Below are 13,767 nucleotides of genomic sequence, written 5' to 3'. Positions count from 1 at the left end.
ATTTATTTTTCCAAACATGTACTGAATTTCATTTAGAAAAAAGAGATATTACTATTAATGTACTATTTATCTTCTCCTCCCACTCAAGAAGCCTTTCATGTAGCTTTTGAAGGTTGCCAGATATGACACTGAATTTCCAGGGGTTGTGACATTATGGGAAGTTTTTTAAGCAACAAGTTACATGAGCTTTGTGCTAATGCTTTAAGGAGAAAAAGGAAGCTGGATATGTCTGATATTTTCTACAGTATTGATCATTCTCTGAGTGCTGCAAAGACCTCTTGGCAGGTTCAGAGTGATAAAAGAATGTTTCTCTGATGTAAAAGCTTTCACTGAATATCTATATAAAATGCTGCAAAAACTCATGCAAAATGTGTTTAAAAGTTTCTTTTTAAGGAACAAATAAGTTGGGACTTCAAATATTTGAAAAAGCAAAATTTAAAATAGCTTTAGAGCTCTTAGTGAGGTTTTCCCTGTGTTTGTTGTATGTGTAAAATGAGAGCAAAATGTGCCAAGTGATCCTTGAAAAATGTTGTCATAGATGCATGTAAAGATACTCAAATTGCAATTTCAGAAGCGTCTATAACTCATGTGTTTCCCAACTGTTGAGTGCTTGCTTAAAATACTATTTTCATAATAATTTTCTGTATATTTACTCAGCATCATATATCTTTAAAAGGAAAAAAGTACTCCTTGTCTGGTGTCAGTGGTGTGTAAATCTTCAGACAGTGTGTAGCTGCCATGAAAAATTTTCTGGTAGCAAATGCTATTTGTTGTCATTCTAAAAGGAACTCAACCTGAACACAGACGTGCTCAGCTTTCTTTTCATCTTAGCAAAGGAAGTGTTCTGCCAGGGTAGGTAAGAAATGGGCTGCTTTGCATGTGTGCTGCATCAGACAATCACAGAATCATTAAGGTTGGAATAGACGTATAAGGTCATCGAGTCCAACTGTCAACCCAACACCATCATTCCCACTAAACCATGTCCCTAAGTGCCATGTCTACATGATTTTTTGAACACGTGCAGGGATAATGACTCTACCACTTCCCTGGGTAGCCAGTTCCTGACCACTCTTTCAGTAAAGGAATTTTTCCTAATATCCATTCTAAACCTCCCCTGGAACAGCTTGAGGCCATTTTCTCTCATCCTACTACTTGCTACTTGGGAGAAAAGATTAACATCCCCTTTGCTCCAGCCTCCTTTCAGATAGCTGTAGAGAGCAAGGTCTCCCCTCAGCCTCCTGTTCTCCAAACTAAACAACCCCACATCCCTCAGCTGATCTCATAAGACTTGTGCACCAGACCCTTCACCAGCTTGGTTGCTCTTCTCTGGACATGCTCCAGCATCTCAATGTCCTTATAGTGAGGGGCCCAAAACTGAACACAGGATTTCAGTTGCAGTGAAATGAAACAACAGAAATATTTCTTGGTGATCTCACCACATACCCTGGTTCCCAGCCTTGATAGCTGCTTCCAGCAGTTTCCACAGGTTCTCTGTACAATATCTGATGTTACTAGGATGACTGTGTGTCTGTTCCTACACTGTCCATGTAATAAAATCTGTAGTAATTACTGGTAGTTGTCAGTATTTGTTCCTGAACAGCAAGCAATACAGCATGCTTTGGAGAAATATGAAAATAATTCAGGAACTTAAGGGGAAAAAAAAAAAAAAGGGTCTACAGATTTTCCTCTTCAGTAATTAATGCACTGCCTAAATGTAATATGTAATATTCTATGATTTGTAATATTTTCTAAAGATTGCTAACTGCTATTTCAGGTATGTCATGTGTGTAATAACTTTGTAATCCCTATTTATATGTATATATATACACCTGACCAAAACTAAAAAAGTAATGTAAATATAACAGCATAGCTATGTGGTGAAGATCTGTAAGATGCATTTTAGAGACACGTATCTCAAGCTAATAACCTTTCACCTCTTCCCATTTCATCTGCACTTTGCCCTCTAATATACCTCCACTGGGACTGGTATTCATATTCCAAACCACAGAGCAGCTGTCAGAGTGGTCCCATTATTATAATTTTCTTTTTAAAAAGGCATCTTGCCATAAAACATGCCAAGTATTTTTGAATTCTCACGTGAAGGGAGTGATGAGTAGCAGACACACAGTTTGAAGGTACTTCTTTTGTAAGGAATCCTTCGTTCTCCCCTGCTGCTCCAGTGACTAATCCCTTCACCTCCCAATGCTGAATTTGTCAGCAGAGCAGATGACCAGGAGGAGGAGGGGAAGCCATGCGTGCACACTTATTTTTGGTGGTGCAGCTTAAAAATCAAGTTGCTATGGATTTGCAAGATCTTTTGATGCCAGAGTTCTGACAGTAAGATTTTGAATTGGCAAAATGGAAGATTTGGTTTAATAAGCTTTTAGGAAACAGGGGGAACATGTGCTTGTGAGAGAGTACAAATGAAATTCCACACATTTGCTATATTTGATGTTGAATTGTGTTTAAGAGTTTGGATCAGACAATTATTTCTCTTCATACCAATGTATTCTACCTGAAAATCTTGAAAGGAATTAGTCTTGCTTAAAGGAAAATCCTAAGAGTTGTCATGTCAAACTCCTGCCCTTAGTGTATATAATTCTATTTGTAATCAACCTGACATAGAGTGAGTAGACTGGCAGCTTCCAGGAATCAGAGATGAAGGATGTGAGATGTATGTCAGAAGTAGGTAGGAGTAGCTGGGTATGTGCAACTGCACTGGGAGAGTCTGACCTTTGGCACTTTGTGTTGCCAGCTCTTTTTTGCTGTTATCTAGTATAGTGGCTACACTGCTGGTTTTTGTATAATCAAAAAAATCATAATAAAAAAGTAGCTAATGGCAATTTTTGCTCTTTAAAACAAGTTGTTTAGAGATACAGATATTACCAACTAGAAGACAGCTCAGAAATACCTGAGTCAAATGACATAATTCATGCCTCTAGCATTTCGTTCTTTATGTAAATAACGGATAACATTTTCAAACTCTACACTTCATCACTAGATAGGCAGCTTTGAGATAGAAAAACATTTTCATATTGTCAGTTACTATTTATTTTATATTCAGTATCTTTCTCACTATTTGGATGCCAAAATGTTCTTTGTCAGTTGCACAGTATGTACAATTTCCCCCTTTGCTCAGAACCATTCATAATTTATTGTCTGGATTTGAATAACTATATCTCATGAATTTACAAATAAGTGAAATTTCTTATACTCTAGTGGCTCCTTGTGGAGTTGCCTTTCGTAGACTGAACTCCTGCATAGGATTCACTGAAGGGTTTTTTTTCTACATTTCCTTTAAGGTACAAAAAGGTTTTGATTCCTAAGTAAATAGCTGTGAAGAATACCCCAGATACTTGAAGACATAAGTCCTTTATAAAGTAGTTCAGCAGTTTCATTATCTTCATTTTCAAACTGATTAGCTTCTTGGAATTTTGCCTGACTTTTCTTTCAGCATGTGTTAACTCATAAAAAGTGCACATAGTGAAATCTTCCAAAATTTAAATGGTAGATGCAGGGAGAACACTCTTACTCTTACTGACCTGGCTTGAAACATCTGAAGTCAGTAGAGTTACTCTACCAAAGTGGCATGATTGTCTCTTGGCAACCCTTCTGCTTGGTTACTAGCAACATATCCATTTCTGTCTGTTTCTTCAATATACACGACAAAATGTAAACATTTTGCAGAGTAAGAAACAAACCTTCCAGAAACTGCTAATTACTTAGACAATTAAATCAATATGCAATACTTTAACCTTTGAAATTTTTGTGAACCTGCTTTCAAGTACTTGGGCTCCAGAGTAGCACGCACAATTGTTAGATTTGTCCACTGAAATTTAGGAAGAGCTGCACCACTTTTTCATACTCAAGGGCACAAATATTTCCCTGCATGCACTGAAATAAATTTTCATGGAGAAGTTTTATGGAGAATCCCTGTGAAAATGCACTGCATGCACTGTAATAAATTTTCTTGGAGAAGTTTTATGGAGAATCCCTGTGAAAATGATTTCATGGGTCATGCCAAGACCATCACAGCTGCTCTTATCAACTGCATGGTAGATAGGTACAACAATTTTCCTATGCAAATAGTGCTCTGGACCAAGGAATCAAATGAAATTGAGATTGTAGATTGGGACTGGGAACTGCACTTTGCAGATTTGGGTTGATGGAGAGTGAGGCCAGGAACATGGGCTGGGCTTTGGGCACTACAGTTCTCCTAAGATCATTGACTAATTCATTACACAGGAAACAGTTTCTATAGGTGGATAAAAGCTTCATCACATCAGCTGAAAAATGTGTGGTGACGGAGGCAGAGGGTTGCTAGAGAATTTCTAGCAAAAGGAGATTATATTTTATTTAAGACTGTTAAATGTTCTCCCAAAGAACTGATTTCCTTTTTTTCTTAGTCCAAAGTAATCTAGATTGAAACCAAACAAGTTATTAAACAAAACAAACCAATCTTCTCATAGATATTAAACAACTGTATTTCTTATTTCTGGGAGGGTAGGGTGAGATGGTAGTGTCTGGTTATGGTCAGATAAAACAGCTGATTGAGCATTAGAACATTTGTAACTGTAGCTGGTATGAGCAGCTCTAATATAAATTTAAGTAATTTTATTCATCACTAATTATCCTGAAAAATTGGGATTGAAAATTCTCAAATTCGTGCCTTATAAATTAGTTACCATTTTCTTTTTTTGATCTAGTTCTCTACCTAAGCATGCAGTGAAGACCCTCTTATATTACACAGGTGCTGAGGAAATATGGATCAATTTCTGAAGCACTAGGACACTGTAGTGATGACTGTTACTGAAGAGTAAACAAGGAAATTAATCATTCTGTCTTCAAATCAGGATTTAAATGGGGTGACAACATTGAACAGGTCTCATGGCAAAATACATGAGTTCATCATGCATTGTTTCAGAATATATATGAGAAAGGAGCCAGTTAGGGTTGTACATACATATTTTAATTCTGATGTTTCCTAACTGTTAATGCTTGCCTTTGCAGCCCTTAAACACACACACACATGTATATTTGTATAAACAAACATTGTAACAACCAGAATGTTTAGTAAGTTTATGGTGCAAATGCTTAGTTTGATGCCTGAGCATTATCTGGAGGTGGCAGAAGGTATCAGGAAAGTTTATTCTTCTTAAACCTGCTTTTAAGCCTGAAGATGAAAAGAAGAGTTGATTTTCTGATTTTCTGTTCCTTAAGGTATAATAAATCTAATGATACCATGTTGATGCAAAAATCATAATGTGAATTTCATTAGCATTAGTAGAGTTTTAAAAGTAGCAAATAAAACCAAATTAGAATTGTTATTTCATGCAGACATCTTCATTTCTTCCATTAATATATAGATTATGTCACCCTTTTTTGCATCATATCAGAGTGGAGGATCATCTAAAAAATGTTGCCCATAAGAATAATACAAAAATTAATTAAGTTATATTAAAAATTAATTGTAAATTTTCCTGATGAAAAGTGACACTTTGTAAAGTCTGAAATTAGGATTATCTAATTATCAAATCCATTAGGTAAACTGTGAAATTTGTGCTGGCAGCCAGGGCTATCAGGCTTCTTGTTTTAAACTGTCTATGGCCAAAGTTCTTCTTTGAAAGTTCTGTTCCTCATGCCAAGGTGAAGGAGGGAGCACTACTGCAGCTTTTTTCATTTTTACTATATTTTCTTAGTAAAGCACTTTGTCTGCTACAAATAAAATATTAGCATATAGATAAATTTCCCCCAAGCCCTGCCTTCTCTCAGTGTTGTTACTGACAACCAACATTCTTTCTGCAGATACAGAATAAGGAGAATGATTTCTGTAAACCAAAATCTTCATTTGCAAATGCCTCATTAGGAATATAATGCTGATTTGTTTTCATATATTCAATTAATCACAAGAGCAGCAGAGGACAAATTAAATTTGTTTTTATTGCATACAAGATAGAGTGTTTCAGAGATGAACTGTAAACCTGCTCTAATTAGTGCCCAAAAGCAGATCAATAATTCATCTGTGTATATCTTCCTGTACTTGGCTAGTAACCACAAATTAAATTAATGGCCACACCGAGCAAATGAAATGACAGTCCAGCATGTTTCTCTGGGAGGTCAACACCATTTCACTACAGGTGACACAGACTCTTGGTGAGTCCTACACTGCCTATTCAGGCAACAGAAGCAAAATCAGACTTTACAAGATGTCAGGCTTCAAACTGCTCTATAAACCCTTCTTGTCCATATGAACTCTAATATATGTACATCAAAAGAGTTTTTAAAAGAAACTTTAGCTCCTATTAAAATTTACATCGACCTTTTATTTTGGAAGTTACTGAGATTTCCCAAAAGTGTTTGAATATCTCATGTGTCTGTACTCTAGTTAACTTTCAAACATCAATACTACAATTTTGCTGAGTGATTTTGTTGTCTTTTCTGATGTTTGGTTTTGCAGCCTGTTTTGATGGTGACCTTTAAATCTCTCCCCTTATTCAGCTGGAGGATTCTTCTCTGTCTCATTCTTTCTCGCAGTTTCCTTTTTCTGTATGGCTTTTTGAATGTTTTTATGAGATTATTCCAGGACAGATCACATTATTTATGATTCTGTTGCAGAAGAAAGCCAAAGTTGCTTAAAATGAAGAAAAAATAAATTAAGTAGTAATCCCACAGGAAATTATAAAGTCATGCTACCAATGAGTTGTTGTTAATCAACTTATACATGATCCACTGTTTCATTTTTATTACAGAAAGTAATAGATTCACAAGATTAAATTAATTAGTAATGAAAGAGAAAATAAGCATTTCCAAGCAGTGCTTCTAGGTTCACTTAGAAGTCAAAGGGTTTGGTTTTTTCTGCTTACATAATACCACCAAAAAAGTGCTTTAATTTGTTATTTTATGGGATTGTCTTTCTCATGTGATTTACCATTGTCACACTGACAGAAGCTTATGTGTGTGTTAAGACGTGTTAGGCAATTGATGCTTGGCTCAGAACATCTGGAACATCTGCCCTTTGGGCACTGTGGCAGGTGGACATGGGTACATTGCTCAGTGTCCCTTCCCCACTTCTCTGGGTCTCAAAGAGAAATGCTTCAAATATTCTTACCAACGCATGCTAAGTAGACATCGGAGATCAGATTACAAATGATCAATGTAGTGACAGAAGGACTTGAACATTTGCCTGGAATATAAAAGGCTTATGTTTGAGGCTGGCTCACTGCAGCAGCACCCCTAGCCCAGGACTGCTCTGGAGCTCATCTGCTTTTGTTGCAAAGTCCTGTGAAGATAAAGCTTTCATTCTGACAGTGAGCTAACAAATGCCAGGAGCTTTGAATTCAAAGAAAATATAGTTAGGGCTTTCTGTTTCAGTTCTTCCATTCTATTAAATTGGAAGATAGACTGAAATCTAGTGAGAAGAATCATATAATTACTTTAGTTGGAAAATACATTTAAGATCAAGTCCAACCATTAATCTGTCACTGCCACGTTCACCGCTAAACCATGTCCCTAAGCACCACATCTTTTATATACCTCCAAGGATGGTGACTCCACCACTTCCCTGGGCAGCTTGTTCCAGTGCCTGACAACGCTATCAGTGAAGATTTCGTTCCTAATATCCAATCTAATCTCCCCTGGTACTGCAGATTATCTCCTACTTGGTGGTGGCTATTTCAGAATAGAATTTCAGTGCTTGCAGTGTGGCTGTTAAATAGCACATTATCCAGTCACGGGTGTGACAGTGGCAATTTTGTGAAATTGTATCTTCCTTGTATTGAAGTCAAGGTCTTCAGAAAACATCACCTCCATAGGGAGCAGAGCTGGGTATTTTGACAGAGGACAGGGCCCAATTCTCCAAGGTTTCACGGTCTATGCCTTGAAGTCTCAGTTTAGGGAACAGATCTGAAATGCGTGCCAATAGTCAAATGCTAAATAGTGCTGGTATTCCAACTCCACAGCAATTATTTCAGCTTGCATGTTTTCTGCTAAGTAGTTTTTGTGTCCTCTCACATCAAATTACTGCACAAGAACAAATAAACCACTGATGGCCCAAAGCGCATTATTCTAAATAAAACATAGGCTATTTACATTTAGTAATATAAGCAGTAAATGCCAATTGCAATAAGGCTGGCATTGTATGAACAAGTTTCTAAGCTAATAAATATATTCTAAGACAAGAAAATAAATTAACCAGAAAATGCTTTTTAAACATATACCCTTTCTTTTTACTCATATGAAACACAGACACACACAAAATTCTCCTTTGAAATAATTGGTCTAAAGAGGTTATTCTGATGTCTTAGATTTTAATTTCTGTCTCATTTGTTACTGAATGTGTTCAGTATATAAAAATTATTTGATTTCACAGGAAAGATGTATTGATTTATGAAAAAGCAAAATTTTAAGCTTCTCAACATGACCCAGGCCATGTCTGAAAAAGAGATCTTGTTTTAATTGGGTAGGTGTGATTGAGATATAAGAGAAATAGGGGGAAAAAATCAATATTAAGTTTCCCCAAAGACATCTTTAAAAATATATTTAATTTTTAATGTATTTTGTTTTTAAGTTGCTTTAAATGAGCTGAAAGTTTTTGGAGAATGCACACGTACGTGTCATATGAATCAGCTTGTCTTTTCGACTTTAGGCTGAGATTATTATTATCTTTTTTTTATTATTATTAAAGGGTGTATGTCAACAGTAATTGAGATTTGCATATTGATGCAGTGGAGAATACTAACTCACAGCCAGGCCACTTCTTCATAGTCCCATCCTATTATATACCATTACACTATCAGTCAAGAAATAACTGTAGACCATTGTCTTCAAGACTCCTAAAGTAGAGCTAGATGGTCAGTTTTTGTCCTACAGTGCTGCCTTGTGATTTTCTGTGTAAGACTTGGATGTGCCAGGTCCTTGAGCGAGTCCAGAGGAGGACAGCAAAGCTGGTGAAGGGTCTAGAGCTCAAGTCTTACAAGGAGCATCTGAGGGAACTAGGGTTGTTAGTCTGAAGAACAGGAGGCTGAGGGGAAACCTTCTCACTCTCTACAACTACCTGCAAGGAGGTTGGAGCAAGATGGGGGTCAGTCTTTTCTCCCAAGAAACAAGCAATAGGAAAAGAGAAAATAGAATCAAGTTGTGCCAGGGCATGTTTAGATTCTTCACTGAAAGGGTTCTCAAACATTGGAACCGGCTGCCCAGGGAGGTGGCTGAATCACCATCCCTGGAGGTGTTTAAATCTGTGAAGATGCTTAGGGACATGGTTTAGCACTGGGCTTGGTAGAGTTAAATTAATGTTTGGACTCAATGATCTTAAAGGTCTTTTTCCAACCAGAACAATTCTGTGATTCTGTGACTCTATGCTGACAAGCATCTTTTCCTGCATCATATTTAATTTGGTGCTTCATCTGAACAGTGTAAACAGTTTGTGCTTTGTTGATCCTCTGGTCAGACATAACTGCACGGGAAACAGCTGAGAAAAGAAGTTCAGCTTTGGTTGACCTTGTGTTTATTTGATTCTATTGCAATTTCACAAAGCAACAGTTGCATAAAAGAAAATGACAATGTAACTTTCCAGCTTAGAACTGAAAGCAGGTGTGTTGACTGTTCTGAGGTTTACCTTGAAGAAAATTATCATACCCTCCTCACAAACTTATTTCATTCATGGCCACTGTTGACAGTTATCCAGTATTGACATATTTAATTGATTATACAAGACAAACTCTAATTAAATGGCAATCTTCCAATTTTAACAGCTCTATCCTTTATTTTTTAAATGCTTTCTTATCTAGTTAATTTTCTGCTTTCAAGCATCAATTTTGCTTTTTTTTTTTTTTACATCTGTTGTTGGCATAATAGTGGCCTTTCTCTGTGATTTGCTGATCTCCCCAGATGCTACTGAAAGGTGGAGAAGTAACTAAGTGAGTAGGGCTATAATACATATATCTGGATTCTTCTAGATAAGACTCCTTGTATCACACAGAAGTATTTTTCAATATATGAGGACTTTTTTTCTCTCTCTCTGGATCCTTGAATATCCAGCCATCCATTTGCATCTTCTGAACACTGATTTAAACCAGACACTGCTTGTGTGAACCCTAACACATTTTTACAGTGCATGTGCTATTCATTTCCATGGCATGGAAATAATACGTCCAACATTTCCTGCTATCATTTTCACTGTGCAATGTCCTACTTAATCAGTTCAGATTTTTCAGTAAGTGTGATGCATAGGAAGCTTAAAAACCCTGGCAGGAGGAATGCAACTGTTTGAATAAGTGGGAGAAATTCCCTTCTTCTAGGAAAGGATTTTTATATTTCTTTTTCATGAGAGAACAGAGATGCTCTGGAAGGGTGCATTCTGAATTCAAGGCAATCCCTTAAACTGGACAACACTTCTGGGCTATTCATACCTCTAGCAATAATATGCACCTTTGTTATATCACCTTAAGTAAGTGCCAAATACTAAGTTCCTGCTATGGGGAAAATAAATAATGGATTATTCTGTGACCTGGATAATGTAATGCTAGAAATGTCAAGAAAAGCAATACAAAAGTGTTTCCTGCTGATTTCCCCATCCGATTTTACAGACCTGTTTAGGTTGCTATTCTGAAGTTCCCTCAAGCTATCAGGCTTCAAGATCTTCTCAGAGAGAAAACCAACCAAACTTCTTTTGTATAATTTAAAATTTCTGTTACTTGTTCCTGACGTATATGGGAATTGCAGATTGTAGTGATTTTGAGAGGAGATTTATGTAAGTGCTATTTGAACTTGATGAGGTTACATCAGGATTTTGATCAGGTCAGAGGAGAACTAAAATCTTTCTGTACACTAAGATTTCTCTCCTATTACTGTTCCAGTATCTGTATAATATGTACATATATATATGTGCATATTGTCTGTATGTGTATGCATAGACAAACCCAAAATAACACTCCAATGTAGTTCATGTTAAATTTTAAGTGAAGTTTTAAAATTGGAATAATTTGAATAGCTATCTTTTTTTTTTTGTGGATGGCTGCTATCTTTCTCATATAAGATAAGTTTACCATTTGAAATAAAACTCTTCCTGCTGCTGATTAAGTTCACCAGTTTGTCTTGTTATGTTTCTAATGCTATGTGTAATCTGTATTTTCTGGAAGCAGCAGAGGCAGCAAATTTGCACAGGTATAAATTATATATGAAGCGTTCAGTGTGTCACAGTCAGAGTACATGACGGAATTCATACTACTTAGTATGAATCTTGCTAAACCAAATAAACTGCACTGTTTGTCCATGTCAAGTGTTCATCTCCTTCACTGTTCTTTGTGCACAGAACCTGCCATTTGATCCTCTGGGTACAAGTCACACCTTGTCATCAACTCCTTGTCAGTTCTACAAGGCTGTGTTACTCTTCATAATGCCTTGATCACATTTTGCAGCCCATCAGTTTTAACTGTTGACCCGAGCTAACGCAAAGATCAAGAACAACATTTGCTTGCTTGTTGTTGTGAGCAGACAGTGTGCCATGGTGCAACAGTGCCCAGCCAGAAGCAGTGTAAAGATACTACTTCAAGTGCAGGCAAATCACTTCTAGCAGAAGGACTGGGGATGGTAGTAACAGCTTCCTGTTGTCACGGTGTAACTGCTCAAACCAGGACACTGTGACACTGTGAAGAAACCTGTAGTGGGTTCAAGAATAACAACTTGTTTTAGTTCTGTCAAGACACACAGATGAATGAAGCATACCTCTTCCTGGAAAAGGAAACTTGCACCATTTAATTAGGAATCCCAAACCTAGTACTAATGAAGCACTATGCTCTGGTATCTGACAGGTGACATCTCCTGCCTAACACATTCGTAATGTTTCCTTGTATTTTTTAAAATAATGATGTGATTATAATGCACAGTTCTGCTTCTTCTGGGACTGAGCCAACTTTTGATCATATCATAAGCTCAGGATAGGATGGGCCAGAAAATTAGGACTTCATATTGGGTTCTTTCTTCTCTCAGTATTGCCATGAGCAAAAGTGAGGAAATTTGGCATCTCTTTTGTAAGCTTTTCCTAAAATTTCCTACATTTTATTTCCTGTAATTTCTAATTTATCTCTATATTTTATGTCTTTCATATCTGCCTTTCATATTATTCTCTAGTAGAGGTTGGACTGTTGCTCAAAATCTCATTTGGTATTGTTTTTCTAATGCCTCACCCATGGCATTTGAAATAACACAGCTTGACCTAAAGCAAAAATTGAAAGATTATATGTTTCTAATGTTAAAAGCCTTATGAGGGAGGCGTTTGCCAACCATCTTTTTGTAACATTAATTCTCAAACAGGGAAGATAATGTCTAAGCACTTGACCTCAGCGTAGCTAAGTCCACAGGCTTCAGTACTTGTGCAGATGCAAATATGTAATACACTTCATTCTCTGCCATGCTTTGAGTTTGAACAGAGTGAAAAAGTGTAAAGCAAAGCTAGAATAGCAACATCTGACACATCTGACTGTAGCTCTAGGTCCTTTGATTATTTACTTTTAAATCTCCCAGTACAATGAAAATTATTCAAGCAAAAACATGGACAAATTCAAAATAAGTATAAAAGCAGCTGCTGTTAAGTAGTTAATCTAGACTTTGACTAGCCTTCAAATTTCTTCAGAGCTTATCCTGAAAGGAACAAAACATTTCATCTTTCAGAGGCAGCAACTGAGGCTGTGATGTTATCTTTTGAACAGTGCAGCTTTGAACAGTGACATTTATTCTGACGTCCACATTCATTCCTGTCCCTAGCTTCATGCTGAAAGACTGACTTCATTCATATTTGCAGATATTCTTTTGTCACTGTTATTTGACCTTTACCTTGAGGCTTTCTTTTTCCCCCTAGAAAAGTGTTTTTATGAAATTTGGTCCATTGAATTTCATGATCACTTCTGAAAGCAAAGAGCACTTTATGACAGCTTTATCTCTGCAACAAAGAGTATCTGTTAACAGAGAGGATCTGATCAATGGAGGTTCAAATATTTAAAAAGTTGTCACTGGTTGTCACATATCTTTATGAAGTCATTTGAGGACATAAAGGTGAACATTTGAGGTGATTCTAGCCAATCTAAACACAAAGCTTTTCTAACTACTGTGATGAAGCCTGGATTCTTCCCCTGCTTTTTTACTTACCTGTTCTTCACGGAAAAGATAAATAACTGATACATAAAAATGAGTAATAATTCCTTTCCTTTTTTTAAAAAAAAACAAACATCATAAGTGAGCAGAAGATAGGAAACAGAACAGAAATAGGTGACAGGACAAAACAATCAAGTGATTGTGAAGACAGTCTGATAGATAAACAGGTTGACCTGCTAAGATTTCCAAAAGAGGAATGTTGCTCTATACAAGTGCAATGTGTCCTCAGTGCTGGTCTTTGACTGCAGAAGAGAAAATAATTCCTGGGTGGAAGGGGCACAGCTCAGAAGAGGTTGAAGAGCTATATTTTAGCAATGCTACCTAGCAAAAAGGAAGTAGCAAGGGAGAAACAAATATATTTACTGAGTAGAAATACAGGAGTTTAGATGATGTCCCCTCAGCTGTCCTGTTCCCTCAAACAGATCCAGCAGTTGCTGCTTGTCTTAATCATCCTTTGCAAGAACCCAATTATTTTCTCCATTTCCCTTCATTCTCAGTCATGTTCCTGACATATGGTTCCTGTATTTTTCTGCGAAAAGGAGACTGTGAAGAAGTGAAAATCTTGAAAGCTGTCATGCTCCTCTTCCTTACCAGAGCAATGGATTCCTCTTCAGTGCC

The sequence above is a fragment of the Apus apus genome, chromosome 5 (assembly GCF_020740795.1).
Source record: "Apus apus isolate bApuApu2 chromosome 5, bApuApu2.pri.cur, whole genome shotgun sequence".
NCBI lineage: Eukaryota > Metazoa > Chordata > Aves > Apodiformes > Apodidae > Apus > Apus apus.
Note: the sequence above shows the minus strand (reverse complement) of the source record.